This window comes from Nycticebus coucang, chromosome 4, assembly GCF_027406575.1.
Source record: "Nycticebus coucang isolate mNycCou1 chromosome 4, mNycCou1.pri, whole genome shotgun sequence".
NCBI lineage: Eukaryota > Metazoa > Chordata > Mammalia > Primates > Lorisidae > Nycticebus > Nycticebus coucang.
Window position 1 is genome coordinate 20,054,266 of NC_069783.1, and position 16,666 is coordinate 20,070,931.

Here is a 16,666-nt window from a genome sequence, read left to right on the forward strand (position 1 = left end):
CAGGAAAAGACCCAAACAAAAAGGAGAATTTCAGGCCAATCTCACTCATGAATATAGATGCAAAAATTCTCAGCCAAATCCTAGCCAATGGATTACAGCTTATCATCAAAAAAGTCATTCATCACGATCAAGTAGGCTTCATCCCAGGAATGCAAGGCTGGTTTAACATACGCAAGTCCATAAACATTATCCACCATATTAACAGAGGCAAAAATAAAGATCACATGATCCTCTCAATAGATGCAGAAAAAGCATTTCATAAAATCCAGCGTCCTTTTCTAATTAGAACACTGAAGAGTATAGGCATAGGTGGCACATTTCTAAAACTGATTGAAGCTATCTATTAGCTGACAAATCCACAGCTAATATTTTACTGAATGGAGTAAAACTGAAAGCTTTTCCTCTTAGAACTGGAACCAGACAAGGTTGTCCTCTGTCACCTTTACTATTCAACATAGTGCTGGAAGTTCTAGCCAATACAATTAGGCAAGACAAGGAAATAAAGGGAATCCAAATGGGAGCAGAGGAGGTCAAACCCTTCCTCTTTGCTTGACATGATCTTATACTTAGAGAACCCACATGATCTTATACTTAGAGAACCCCAAAGACTCAACCACAAGACTCCTAAAAGTCATCAAAAAATACAGTAATGTTTCAGGATATAAAATCAATGTCCACAAGTCAGTAGCCTTTGTATACACCAATAACAGTCAAGATGAGAAGCTAATTAAGGACACAACTCCCTTCACCATAGTTTCAAAGAAAATTAAATACCTAGGAATATACCTAACGAAGGAGGTGAAGGACCTCTATAAAGAAAATTATGAAATCCTCAGAAAGGAAATAGCAGAGGTTATTAACAAATGGAAGAACATACCATGCTCATAGATTGGAAGAATCAACATTGTTAAAATGTCTATAATTCCCAAAGCAATCTACCTATTCAATGCCATTCCTATCAAAATACCAACATCGTACTTTCAAGATTTGGAAAAAAGGATTCTGCATTTTGTATGGAACCAGAAAAAACCCGTATAGCTAAGGCAGTTCTTAGTAACAAAAATAAAGCTGGGGGCATCAGCATACCAGATTTTAGTCTGTACTACAAAGCCATAGTGCTCAAGACAGCATGGTACTGGCACAAAAACAGAGACATAGACACTTGGAATCGAATTGAAAACCAAGAAATGAAACTAACATCTTACAACCACCTAATCTTCGATAAACCAAACAAGAACATACCTTGGGAGAAAGACTCCCTATTCCATAAATGGTGTTGGGAGAACTGGATGTCTACATGTAAAAGACTGAAACTGGACCCACACCTTTCCCCACTCACAAAAATTGATTCAAAATGGATAAAGGACTTAAACTTAAGGCATGAAACAATAAAAATCCTCAAAGAAAGCATAGGAAAAACACTGGAAGATATTGGCCTGGGGAAAGACTTCATGAAGAAGACTGCCATGGCAATTGCAACAACAACAAAAATAAACAAATGAGACTTCATTAAACTGAAAAGCTTCTGTACAGCTAAGGAGACAATAACCAAAGCAAAGAGACAACCTACACAATGGGAAAGGATATTTGAATATTTTCAATCAGACAAAAGCTTGATAACTAGGATTTATAGAGAACTCAAATTAATCGACATGAAAAAAGCCAACAATCCCATATATCAATGGGCAAGAGACATGAATAGAACCTTCTCTAAAGATGACAGATGAATGGCTAACAAACACATGAAAAAATGTTCATCATCTCTTTATATTAGAGAAATGCAAATGAAAACAACCCTGAGATATCATCTAACCCCAGTGAGAATGGCCCACATTACAAAATCTCAAAACTGCAGATGCTGGCGTGGATGTGGAGAGAAGGGAACACTTTTACACTGCTGGTGGGACTGCAAACTAGTAAAACCTTTCTGGAAGGAAGTATGGAGAAACCTCAAAGCACTCAAGCTAGACCTCCCATTTGATCCTGCAATCCCATTACTGGGCATCTACCCAGAAGGAAAAATATCCTTTTATCCTAAGGACACTTGTAGTAGACTGTTTATTGCAGCTCAATTTACAATTGCCAAAATGTGGAAAGAGCCTAAATGCCCACCAACCCAGGAATGGATTAACAAGCTGTGGTATATGTATATCATGGAATACTATTCAGCTATTAAAAAAAATGGAGACTTTACATCCTTCGTATTATCCTGGATGGAAGTGGAAGACTTTATTCTTAGTAAAGCATCACAAGAATGGAGAAGCATGAATTCTATGTACTCAATTTTGATATGAGGACAATTAATGACAATTAAGGTTATGGGGGGAGGAAAAGCAGAAAGAGGGATGGGGGGGTGGGGCGTTGGTGTGTGTCACACTTTATGGGAGCAAGACATGATTGCAAGAGGGACTTTACCTAACGATTGCAATCAGTGCAACCTGGCTTATTGTACACTAAATGAATCCCCAACAATAAAAAAAAAAAAAAAAAAGATGAATTTTGTGTTATCAACATCCAAAAGGTGTGGGGACATAGCTGTAGAGGAAGACTTTTTATATGGTAACATAAAAAATGATATGTTGTAAATTCAAATTAAAGTGTCATAACTTTAAAATGTTAAATGTAGTGCCCATAGTAATGACAAAGGACACACCCATAAAAATACACACAAAAAGAAGTGAGAAGAGAATTATAACACTTCACTTCAAAATAGCAGCTATACACAAAAGGAACAAGAAATGAGAGAGAAAAAAGCTAAAAGGCATAGAAAAATACCATAATGATAGAAGTTCCTCCTCATCAGTAATTAAGTCTAAATGGATTAAATTCTCCAATTATGAGAAAAATGATTTAACTATATAATGTCTACAGGAGACTCATTTTAGATCCAAAACACACATAGATTGAAAGTGAGAGGATAGGAAAGATATCCCATAAAAATAGTGGGAGAAGATTTACTAATATTAGACTTTTAATGTTTTTTAAGGTTTACAGGAGACAAAGAAGGGCATTATGTATTAACAAAAGGTTCAACAGAGCAAAAAGATAAAGCAGTTATAAACATGTATGTGTATAGTAAGAGACCATTAAAATGTATGAGACAAAAACTGACAGAATTGAAGGGAGAAATAGAAAGTTATAAAATAATACTGGAGACTTTAATACTCAATTATCAATAATAAATAGAATAACTGGACAGAAGATAAAGGAGAAAATAAAAGACTTAAAGAACACATTAAACCAACTGGATCTAAATGACATTCAAAGAACACTCTAACCAACAATAGCCTGATATGCATTCTACTCTAGGGCATAAAGAAAATTTTCCAGGATAGACCACATGTGAGCCTACAACCTAAGTCTCAATAGATGTTTTAATAAGTATCAAAGTATCAAAAGTATTCAAAGTATCTTCTCCAATCACAATGGGATAAATTAGCACTTTAGAAGTAAAACTGGAAAATTCACCAATTTGTGGAAATTAAACAATATAATCTTAAACTGATCTTTTCTGAGTCAAACAAAAATCACAAGAGAAGTTAGAAACTAGTTAGAGGCGGATTAAAACACAACATACTAATACTTACTAGATGCAGTCAAAGCAGTGTTAAGGAAGAAATTTGTAGCCATAAATGCTGACGTTAGAAACAAAGTTCTCAAATCAGCATCATAGTTTTACAACATAAGAAACTAGAAGAAGAAGCACTAAACCCAGAGGTAGAAGAAAAAGGGATATAATAAAGATTAGAGCAGAGATAAATGAAATAAAGACTAGAAAAACTATAGAGATAATCAATGAAACTGAACGTAGGTTCTTTGAAAAGATGAACAAAGACTCTTTAGACTGATGAACTAAGAAAAACAGAGAGGTCTCAACAGTTTGGTACAAAAATGGCTATTGACTTCAGCAATGAAAGGAATTATAAGAGAGTACTATGGGCAATTGTATACCTTCCAAAAAGATAACCGATGAAATGGAAAAAGTCTTAAGAGCATAAAACTTATTGACCTTAAATCATGAGGAAATAAAAAATCTGTATTAACTTATAACAAATAGTAAGAAAACTGAATCAATAATCAAAAGTTTTCAACCCAGCCAAGTCCTGGAATTGATGGTTTCATTAGTGACTTCACCAAATATTTGAAAAAGAACATTATATATAGAATTTCAGTTTTACAAGATAAAAAGAGTTCTGAAGATAGTTGTAATAATTGCATAATAATATGAATGTACTTAATACAGCTAACTTGTACATTTAAAAATGGTTAAATAGAAAATATCCTTTTGGTATATTTTATCACTATATAAGCAAAGTTATAAAACAACAAAAAGGTCATTCTATAATTCCTTCAGGCCATCTACATCAAGGTGATAGAGAAGAAGGTAATTCTTAATGGATTTCAAATCAATGGCCATGATTTATTTGGTCTCGTATGAGTTGCTTTGTAAAAAGCAACCCTGCATATAACGCCACCATAGTGAATGAGGATGGTGATTTCCATAAAAACATTGCAGACAGTAGGGAAGGCAAAACTATGTCTGGGGGAAATAGCTCTTCAGTAATAGCAAAGACCTGCCAAAGCTTAACCTTCTTCTACTTGATGTGCTTAGTCAGTATTTTCACATAGAGGCCAGAAAACATCAAGTTCGTAATGGATTGCTCAGATTGATTGTATGATAGCTTAGTGGTCCATGGTTAACTATTCAGTCTCTCTTAAAGCTGTGTAGCAAGTTGGACGCTGATTTTCAAAAGGACAATAGTCATTTTTAGGAGATGACAAAGCTTTGCTTCAAAATCCTAAAACTCTGTTTAGACTGATCTGACAAAGGCTGTTTATACCATTCTTATGTAATGGGTACTTCAAGTACTGTGAGATCGTCTAGTGGCAGAGAAGCTTGTGTGACCATCTAGACCTATTTCAGAGACTTCCTTATTCTGGGTTTTTGTTCTGGTAGCACCTTTGGTTACTTGGAAAATGCGATAAAGTAGCTCAAATTATACATTACCTGCAAAATCCAAAGAGACACGTAAGCATATTGAGTCTTAATGAAGTGATGAGGGACAAAACGCAGCAACTTGTTTTTGGAAGAAATGTCTTGATTTATCCTAGACCTCTGGGCCCCTAGAAATTTCACGGCAGAGGCAGTTTCCTGAATTTTTGTGGAATTTATTTCCTTTCCTCTGGCATACATGTACCTTTCAAAGTAAATAACTAGCATTGACTTAGCAATGATTATGTTTCAGGCACTATATTTATATTCATTATCTCATTTAATTATCTCAACTATTCCAAGGGAAAGGTTATTACTATCTTTATTTTTCTGTGTATGGAAAATAAGTCTTATAGTGATTTGGCCCAGAGCTTGGAAACTATTAATTCTTTGTGTGGTTAAAACATAAACTCTGGTGTCAAAAGCTAAAATACATGCCTGGTCTGAGGTCAGAAAAAGAACTATTTTCCTTTACAATATTCCAGGGAAATGTTTGACATTTTAATTTAATATAATTTAGATCAATTTCATATCCAACTTTTAGTCAACATAAAATTAAGCTAGTATGCTCACTCCCAGAATCCATTTAGAGAGCTCGTATCAGTCAATTCGCCTAATCCAATATTATATTCCTTTCATCATTATCCAACAGCCTGGGATCCAATACCCCACACATGGATTCTGCTGATGAACACTGGAAAAATTATGCAACAATTTTGTTCTGTATTATGATTCCTCACAGGTTTCTCTGTGTGCCACACCTTCTGTGAGTCCCTTGCTTGGGTTGGAGACTGGGTAATGGTTCTCACTAAATAAGTGAAAAACCACAGTGGGGATACATGTATGTCCTTAGGACAACCAGCAGCCATTCCTGCAGCAACTACGTGACAGGAGAGGACATTGTAAGTTCCTAAGAAAGAGGAAACTAACCTCCTCAGACACAGAGAAAAGGCTGCTCTTACTGAGAAGAGTCTTGGCAAAATGTGGGCAACCTCTATTCTCATTTATGTCACTACATCTTTTTTTCTTCTGGACATTTCATATATAAAGAACCATATAAAATGTGGTTATTTGTGATGGGCTGCTTCTACTTAGGATACTATTTTTTTTTTTTTTTTTTGTGGTTTATTTTTGGCCGGGACTGGGTTTGAACCCGCCACCTCCGGCATATGGGACCGGCGCCCTACTCCTTGAGCCATAGGCGCCACCCTAGGATACTATTTTTAAGGCTTATCTGTGTTGTAGCACACATCAGTACTGTAGTCCTTTGAAGGCTGAATAATATTCCAGTGTATTGATATATAGCACATTTTGGTATCTGTTTATCAGTTGATAGACATTTGTATTGAGTCCACCTTTTGGATATGCAAGTAATGTTACTATGAACAGTCAGTCGTGTACAGGTTTTTGTACACATTATGCATGTTTTATTTTCACCTCTCTTGGTAGAGCTATAGGGGTGGAATTGCTGGGTCCTGTTTCTAACAATCCTGTGAGGTAACTCAGACAATCTCTGTCTTACCAGTAAGGAAACTGAGGTTCAGAGGAGTTAGACTACCTGCCATGTCATAGAGCAAAGAGAAGGTGAGATTAAAACTCGAGACTCTGCAAGTCCCAGGCTTGCATTTTTCTTGTGCTTCTCTGCTAACTGTAAGCACTGAAGATACAACATTTGTGTATGCAGTGTCCAGAATGCACAAGTACAGGCACAAGCAGTGAGGGAAAGGACGTGGCTTATGGTTTAGAGAAAACCTGATTCCATCATAACTGTTCTCCCTCTCATCCCAAATCCTCTTCTAGAAATATGTGCTCTTACTGGGTCGACCTCCCTTCTATGGATTTTTCACAAAATGAACTCTGGCTTGTCTTTAGGGAGCAGAGTCAGAATTACTTTTTGTATGACCCAGCTTTAGGGGTTGCACTAGGGAAGGCAGTACAGCATTCCCCAGCATTGAAATCTCTCTCTGAGGCCAGCAAGGAACCAACATGCCTGAATGCTGCCCAAATGTTGATCTCCTGATAAATATATTTGCAATAAATCATCAGCAAACTTGCTCCCCAGAGCCCCGGCTTTATTTCTCAGTCTGACCCCACTACCTCTGTGCACACACATGGGAGATTGAGGCCTCCTTACCTGAAATGTGGCTCTTTAGAATCGACCACCGTCTCACCAACTAAGGTGCAGAAATCCTACAAACTTATATATATATTTTTTAAGAGCAAGCAGCTCAGAATTGGATTACCTTTCCACATTTTCATACAAAGTGGATTAATGTGCTCCTGTCTTTATTACATTTTCCACCCTTGTCATTTGTGATTAAGCCAACACTATGAAGATGTATCACAGATCAGTATAAATGAGAACATTAAAACACTGGCTATATATCAGAGAAGCTCAAGGCAAGTTGATTTGTGCTACACACACCCTTGGCACAATATTTCTGAAATATTTCACATCTCTTTGGACAGAACAATCTTTCTATGGTACCAAAAGTAATAAGAGGTATAAAAAAATAAGAAAGAAGGAACAGTGCTAATTTCTGTTGTAGATGATGGAGGAGGGCTAAACTCTCTGCAACAGACTGAATGTGGAATTGGTCATAGATGAGGCTTTCAAACAAAATCTTCACTTGGGAATGGAGCGGAGGAGAAAATGTGCACTATAGCTGAGCGTCCTGGCTCACAGGAGGAGGAAACATTGACCAGCCCCCTCCACGCACACACCTTACGGCTCTGGGTGTGTGTCTATATCTGCTGGGTCCTTCTGTATTGCAGAACGCATCGTGGCCCAGGCTCCTATGGAAGCAGCTGGCCCTGGAACAGTCCAGATCTGAAAGACACTGCGTGTGTCTGCACAGGGGCCACCTCGTTCCCAGTCATCTGAGGAATGAACTCAGCCTTAAAGGCTCAGGCCACAGCGCAGAGCAGTTCCCGTAAGAGGAGGAAGGGAGGAACGGCCACAGGGTGCTGTTTCTCAGCACAGAATGCTTCCAGGGCTCTTCTGAAAAGACTCCCACCTGAAACACACTCTTGCCTCCACCTACTAATTTCTTTCCCAAATGTGTTCCTGGAATAGAGTTCTCTATGGCCTGGGATGCACCACTATCCCAGTATAGTTTGCCCAGGTAGCAGCCCCAGGCCCTTCCTGGCCAGCTGCCACCTCCTCTTCTGCTACCTGACTCCCCTGAGCCTTCAAAGGAAGATCTTATGAACAGGTCAGAGTAACTCTTCAACTTCTGCTTACTGCTTCACCCTGGGGTGGGGGGGTGGGGAATCAGTGGCCAGGGTGGGGAATCTGTGGTTTTGAGACCACAGTTGGCTGTTAGATCTTTGAATGCAGCTTTTCTGTCCAAATTTGACAGAACAAATCCCATCAATTTGTGTGTGGTGTGGAGGCCACAGCTTCCCCACCCCTGCTGGGGGCAGGTGGTTGCTAGTGAAGATGAGGTGTTCTGATCCTATCCAGTGGTGATATTTGCAGTACAGTGACAAGAAAAGAGGTAGGCTCCTTGTGCTCAGGAAGTCTGTGGAGGAGTCAAATAATGAAGCCAATAGATTACATTAATTATGAGGAAGAAAATAAAATAGGGAGATATGATGTGCTGAGTAGAAGAGGCTAGTTTATCATTATCAAGGAGGTGGCTTTTGATATCAGTTACAACTTGATCCTAAATCGATTGGAAGAGAGGGATTGAGCAGAGACCCCATGAAGTTGACATTCTGGGAGGAAAAGAATCTTTAGACATAGTCATTGTGGGCAAGGCTAGAGAATAGTGTGTCTATTGTATGCTAGATACTGCAATTTTTTTTTATGTGTATACCAGATACTATTTTAGCAGAGAACGAGGGAGTTAGCTAAAAGTCTACTTGAAGTGGAGGATTGAAAGATGAATTGTACACTTTAACCTTCTTTCCAACTGTACATCTGGGAAAAAGACCCAGAGATTCAGTTATCTATTCAACAAATGTTAGTCAAACAAATATAGTCACTATGGCATGGAGCTCTTATTTAGATAAAATAAAGTGATAGTCGAGTAATGACAGGGGTATAGTTACACATTGTGAAATGTACTAGAAATTTCACAGCCCAGAAATAGGGGTGTGTGGGGGGTTCTAATTCTTTTCTAAATCTCAAGGAAGAGATTTCACAAAGGATGTCATTTAAGCTGACAGATTTAAATGAGAGTATTAACAAGGTGTTTTTGTGTGGGGTAGGGACAAGGACCTTCCTTGCAGAATAAACAGCAAATACAAAAGTACTGTGGTAGAAGGGAACAAGTTCTATTCAAGAACCTGAAAGAGAGGCTTCGGCAAGAAGAGTGCCGGATGAGTCTCATGACTGAACAAGTGCCAGGAGAAACAGAACCTTGTACGTGATGTGAACTTAATTGATTTTTTTTTTAATTCTAAGAGCAATGGCAAGTCCTTGCAGAATTTTCACCTGGGGAGCCACAAATTCATTTGCAATTTTCAAAGGTCAAGACAAAAGTAAATATAGGAAAAAAAATTAGGAAACTAGATAGTTTAAGTCAAAGATCATGATGACTTAACTAATGATACGGTAGCACGGAAATGAAGAAGTGAATATATTAATGATATATTTGCTGGGTTAAACCCACAAGACCAGCTAATGCCCCAGAATATTACAAGAGAGACCGAAGCATCAAAATTTATTTCCACATTTCTGTTTTCATGTGTATGTGCTTATACAATTGCAAGAATAGTGGTCCTTTTCCCTTGCTAGAGAATTGTCAGGGATAGACTTTGGTGAAAAGAGACAAGGCATACTCTTTTGACAAGTAATGACTGAATTATTCTGGGCCGGCTAAAGGATGAGAAAAAGAGGATTGTGGAGGGTAAAACAGACTCTTCATGTGGCCAATGAAGAATCAACTTCAGAATAAGGGGAGACGAGAGGAAGATGTCTTAAAATATTGTGTTTTAAGTTCCAGGAGAAAATTTCAGGGCACTGTTTGGCATTCTTCTTAGAGTGAGAGATTGTTTATGAAATAAGAATGAAGACTTTAAGGAAAAAAGAGTGATATGACGTTTTGGAAAAGTAATAAGCGAAACCACAAGAGAGATGAAGGAGAACCTCAAGTGGTCTGACAGCACCGAAGGGTGGTGAGGCCAGCAGAGGTAGAGACCACAATGCAATAACCTAATCTCTGATGTGGAGGACAGAGATTGTGGAAGATCTCTTAGAATGCAGAGCAAGAGGATAAAGGAATGCAAACAAGAGCAACAAAAACATGATAAATGTGGTACACAGAATGGCAACACAAGATAAGATTAATTAATTATTAAATATATAGCAGGTGGGAAGATCAAACACATGTTTTTCTTTTTTCACCTGAAGAAAGACCTAGATGTAAAGTGTCCCCCCATTGCAATCATGATCAGTTAAAGAAAATACCTAGACACTTTATAATAAAGATTTGAATTTTTGTATAGACTCTGTATCCCATAAGTATTCAGTACCGGGAACTAACAAAATTAGAAATGTAGTATCTTAAAGTGAAGGTATTCCTGATTTCTTTAGCTCTTTAACTCCATGAGTCAGAAGATGATGAAAGTCTACAGAATTTTTAAGGAACTATTTTTTGACTTGAAACCCTTTAACCTAGTTTCCTTGTTTTTTATGTAAAAAGATAACAGGAAAACATTTTCAGATACATGAAGGCTCAGATCATCCACCAGCTAAAGTACACTCAAAACACAAACATACATGTATATGTTTATACACGTACACACTCTTGAAGGCAATAGTCTTCTGACAGGGAGATAAATGAAGAAGGAAAAAAAAGAACTAAAGGGTCAAGAGTGCAGATATTATGACATAGGAGGTGAAAGAAAACTCATGTAAAACGAAAGAATATATATTCTATCACTTTAATCATAAAAATTAAATATAAATTAAAAAAATGTTAGATTCATAATTTATTAAGGATAAAGTATGTGTAAATTCCCAGATTATTTTGGCAGAGGGAGACAGGAGTATATAAAAGAAGTAGAGTCCTTGTTGGAAGATGGTGGGAGCTAAAAATATTCATCTTAACTCTAATATCAAAATCATGATGGAAGTGATAGGGCATGATTTGATTTTCCCTTCTCTCTTTTTGGAGCATAAGTGGCACCACCCCTCTCTTGCATTATATTCTTCTATTTGCATCCTGAATTATGCTAGACTTCTAGGAAGTTCTTGACTCACACTGAGCCTTACTCATCAAAGCCAGAAGGGAAAAGATATTAGAATACAATTCATACACTGTGAGGACCAACACAAGCACGAGAGCTTTGTTCACGAAGAGTTATTTTCACATAAGTTGCAGTGAAGTAAGTTCTCACAATCCCTATGCTTGGTCAGATGCTGTTTAGTACCTAAAATGTAAAAAAAAAAAAAATTACATTTATGCTATTTTAATTTATTCTTGTTAATTTCAGCCCAGCATTGCCCCCTTCCAGCAAGGCTCTCTCATCAGACATTGGCTCCATCCCCCTTCGCTTTCAAACCATCTGGAGATTTGGCCCACAGCCACTTATCCTTTCATCTAAGCTCATGTTTGGCAAACTCGAATCATTCAAAGACCAAAGTCACAATTTTGACACCGTGTTTGACATATTAACATGCCATAAATTTAATATTTTCTTTAAAACAACTCATTTTTTACTCATATAAATCCATTTGAAAAGAAATGTTATAGCATGGGTTTGATGTATAACACATTTATACATAAACCCTTATTGGCCTATGCACCAAATAGAAGTCTCCTATGAGCCATCCACCGATAGTTCAATACCGCTCTTCAGGAACACATTGGTTCTGGTCATCAGCAAAGTGATAGGTGGGACCATGATCCAAGGTATAGCTAACCTGTGAGGCCACTTTCTGTGCTAGTGTCTAAGAACAGAGTTATGGGGGTTTAGAAAGCCCTGCTGTAAGCACATCGATACAGTGAAGGCTGTGCGGAAGTTCTCTTACTCAAAGACATTTTTCAGTCTTGACATGTTTGCATTGGCTTTTAAAAAGTTCATATTATTTTACATAGTTTATTTGGCTCTTCAGTTCATATCTGACACTAAAATTATCCCAATCCAACTTGTATCTGACTCCACGTTTCAACAGTCTTTCCAGAGCCTATACGTTTTCTAATTTAGGTATAAGTGCACTTGGAGTAAATCACCAGAATCTGTTTGCATTTTCAGCTGAAAATTTCAGATTCAATCATTTGTCAAATTCAATAGTGGTTTTGACCAATGTGTGTATCACTCCATGGAGTTAAACAGGATAAGATATATTTTAAGTTTTCATGCCTATGGTGGTGTGGAACGAAAAGATTATTTTATTTTTTTGCTTTAAATCCCTTTCATCCCAAAGTATCCTGTATACATTAGGTTGCATGTCATTGTTAAGACAGACATCTTAATAATGCCTCTTTGAGGTTACCAATGGTAATTTTCCATGTGGATATCAAGACAATAAGATCTAGTCATCATCATTCTCCAGGACACCAATTTGATCACCAGCTGGGGTCAGGCAGAAATTATTCTAGCCATAGAAAAAGTGTCATATAATTTATTGCAATTGGTGCCTATTGCAAACACTTTCCTCGTTCAGAGTCAGTAGGTGTAGGATACTCTTGACAATGCATCATCCTATTCTACAGTAATTTTTCTCCATTACATTATTGCTCCTTTCTCTATCTACTCCCATCTCAATGTCTCTTTCTTTCGTTATCTTTCTCCTTCCCTTTTCCTCTTTCCCTTCAGTAATGAATTTTACATGCATCCGGGCTTGGGAACTCACAGAAGCTCTATCTGTCCTCTCACCCCTCATGGTGTGTTGGGTACCCCCACAATCCCGCCGTCCTTTCTTCTGTCCAGTCGTTAATTAGGGCATTCACCAAAACTCTGGTGTGAATTGCAGAAGCCAGCTGCTATCTTGACAGTGCTGCTAATGAGCTTGTAAAATGGAAAATGGCAAGTTCCATGCTACCTGATAGGAAGTGTTAACTTAAACGGGTTTTCAGGGCTTTGGATTACAAGTCAACTTTAGGGAAAATACTTTCTCCAAGGAATTAACATACTCGTGGAGTCTAAAGATAAATAGTCACAGTGTGCATATATGTGTGTGTGGCTTACTACAGAAACTTAAATCCATTTTGAGATAGACAACCTTGTGTTTCATTGTCCATCTTACATTGAAAAGAGATCTTAAATATTATATTTCATAGTTAACATTTTAAATATCATGGAGGAAGAAAAATAGTTAGGATCGTATAATGTTATTAATACATGTAATACTACTAAGACTACAGTAATAGTAAAGTGCTTCATCTTTTTTTTTTACAGAGCTTCTTCAACTTTTAGCTTTTATATTTAGTAAACCAATATTCAAAAAGCATTTATCATGTTTATTGAATTATAGGTAATTGTGCTAGGTGAACCATATAAACATTGCTCTTTGTACATCAAAAAATTGCCAAATATTAGGCATTTTATATGATTCTACAATTTCCCATCTAATAGTTCTGAAGTAAATATAATTTCTATTTTACATATGAGGGAAATAAGGGTCAGAGAGATTTCCATGAAACGTCTGTAGCAAAGTCAGGCTTCAGACTCATGTCATGTGCTTCATCCTGACTGCTACACAAAGTCCTCCCTGATCTCATTTTGTTGTTTACGTGTCTCAGTTTGGTCCACTGAAAGTTTCAGGAAAGAACTTAAGAGTCCTCGGTTTGCTGCTGACTCAGCAGCCTGTAGAGTGTGACCATGAGCCAGTGTCTTCAGTTTCTGAACCCAGGAAAATTTTTTTCTCCTCTTGAATATGTGAATTCTAAGCAGGTATGTTCTAACAACAGGAAATTTACTAGAGCAGGGCACTCTTACTTTAGTGATCCCTGGGAGATAGAGGAACTATGATGAGAACCAGAGTACTCAGTCCTCTTATGCCAAGCAGGCTGTGGCAGGCCAGGCTCACATATCCCTGCCTCACCTTTGATGGTGAGGTCCAGAGCTAAGAGTGCCTCCCGCACCTCCACTGCCTTCATTGGTGTGCAAAGACAGCCCCTGGAGATCAATTCTGGCAAAGCTCTCTATTCATCTCGCCTGTCCTCCCCGGGAACAAGCTGGGTGTTCTCTGGACAGTAAAATCCCTGGAACTCACAAATCACTAGTGCAGAGAGAATTAGAAAACCTTTTGACTGAAGTGTTTACATTCTTCTGAGGCTCAGATATGTGCAGATCGAACCAGGACTTGAAACTATCAATGCCTAGAAACCATGCTCAAAGGATCGGAGCTTTCAAAGTGGAGAAAAGGCACATCCATCAGCCTAATTATCCACCTTCTAAAAGAAGCCATTTTATTAAAATCTTTTGTATTATTTAACACAAGGTCCTAGGCCAGAGAACTGCATTTGTTCCACGGTGCCCAACTCTTCATCCTGGGTGAAATAGAAATCCCAGATTTGCCAAAATATCATTCCAGGACAGTCTCAATCATTGCAACTGAATGCTTTAGAACCATTCGTGATTTTTGTAGCAAATTCAGTTTTCCAAATGAATAATAAATATAATTCTGTCAACTATTTTGGGAACCCATGTATTATTTTTATTCTTCCTTTTTTTATGAGTGAAACAAGAAATCTATTTGCTTTTGCACAGTATATGGCAGTCAGAAGTACCTCATTCATTCACTTTTTATTCATTTGATGCATGAAAAAAAGGCATTAAGTATATTTCAGCATGTCACCTCAAATTCTGTGCAGCCAACAGTGATGAATATGCTTGGTGTGTCAGCTGGGGTACTGTTTCATTTTTTTGTGACAATATCATTTGACAAGGCGATTCTGCATTGGCAATATTGTATCATATTTTTGTGTGCATGTAAATTATGTTGACAGTCTCATAAACCTAAATTGGCAAGCATACTGTCCCAAAGCAATGTTTGTTAAAATACACTAATGGAATAGAATAAATACATTTTTCCAAAGCATTAATAATGCGGTGATGTGTCACTACATTTTGCAAGAAATTCTGCAGGATATGCTACCCTCTATGCTAAATTAATATAGCAGATATTTCTTAGCATGTATTTCATTCTTTCTCATGCTTATGTTTATTGATCAATCATCACATTTCACAGAGCTTTGTGTAATATGGTCACATACTTGTGATACATTTTAGGAAGTCGGTGTTGTTGGTGGCAGGTACCTGTAAGGGAACATAGGTAAGGTGCGATTCCAGTCTGGCATTTTATTTTATTGCTTTGTTCCAGACTGGGCCTTCCCTTTCTCAGCCACCAACGGGAGGGCTCACTCTTAGCTGGCCTCTGTCCTGATGGAGCAGACAGGTTTCAGAGTAGGCTGATGCAGAGCAGGTCTCTAGAATACAAAGAAGACTGTGGCAAGGAAGTATTGATTTATTTTTGGACCACACAGCTGAGACATTTCCCTTCCGGTATCTTTGGGAAGGGATAATGACAAAAGGGATCTTGACAAAAGTATGGACTATTTCATACCTTTCATTCTTTCTGTTTCTAGACATGTGACTTTGGCAAGAAACAAGACCTTTCTGAGCCTCAATTCCTGTAGAATGGGAATAATCATAACTAACAATAGGCATTACGGAAATTGATTATGTTGAGGTGAATGTAAAGCAATCGGTATGATGTCTGGCTCATGACAGATGCTCACAAACAAGTCATCTAAAAAGAATGGAGGTAGGAAGATCAAACAAAAGGCTAAGACAGAAACAGAGAAAGAAAATGAATTGATGCATTTTATTTGTTGAAACAAAGGATGGAAATTTTATACATTGTCTTTAAACATATAAGTATTTGGAGCATGGTGAAATGGACACAATTTTGAGTTTGTACAAACAGAGTCAAGTTAGAGTGTACATCAGACTCCGCACGTACCCTGCCTTACACACTTCCTGAATAGCACATGCACCTCTTTGGGTTCTCTAAGAATCATCTTTCCTATTAACAGATGACTAGCATAGCTGTGGTTTCTGATCTTTGGGAAGAAAAGCTGAAAAAGACCTGGGGCTTTCTTAAGAAAATTTAAGGAAAAGAAAGAAGGTTGGGTCCTAAGGGTCTTGCCTCTTGATCAGATATTCACATAGCTGATGCCACTGATGCCTGTTGTTGAAGCTTTATCTGGTCTCTCTCATCTTTTACTCTGAGATTTCACATGAAGCACATCACACACTATTCATCTAGAAGACAACATGCTGGGAGTTGGATGCTAAACAAAGAGCGTTAGGCAGACGTGGCTCTTGCTTTCCAATGTGTAAATCCAAAACAAGTAAGTATGCAGGTCATACAAATGGAGAAATTTCATACTTAATGCATGGATTCTCTGTAAGATACGGCATTTAGAGTTAAAGAGACAATCCACCATCTTTCTGCTAAACCTGAGGGATTTTATAAAATTGGTAAAGGATAAGAATTGTTTAAAATTTAAGCAACAATCCAGGGGAGAAATTATGAATATTTAGAGTAGGATGTCATTTACAGGTAAGAAAATAAATGTGGGGACCGGCAATGCTTTGTAAAGTTAAGAGGTAGGGATTTGTCATATTAAATGAAAGGTATTATTAAGCACCTAGTACATATGAAGCATGGTGCTAGATTATGGGCAAGCAGGAGAAGTTTCGTACATCGTC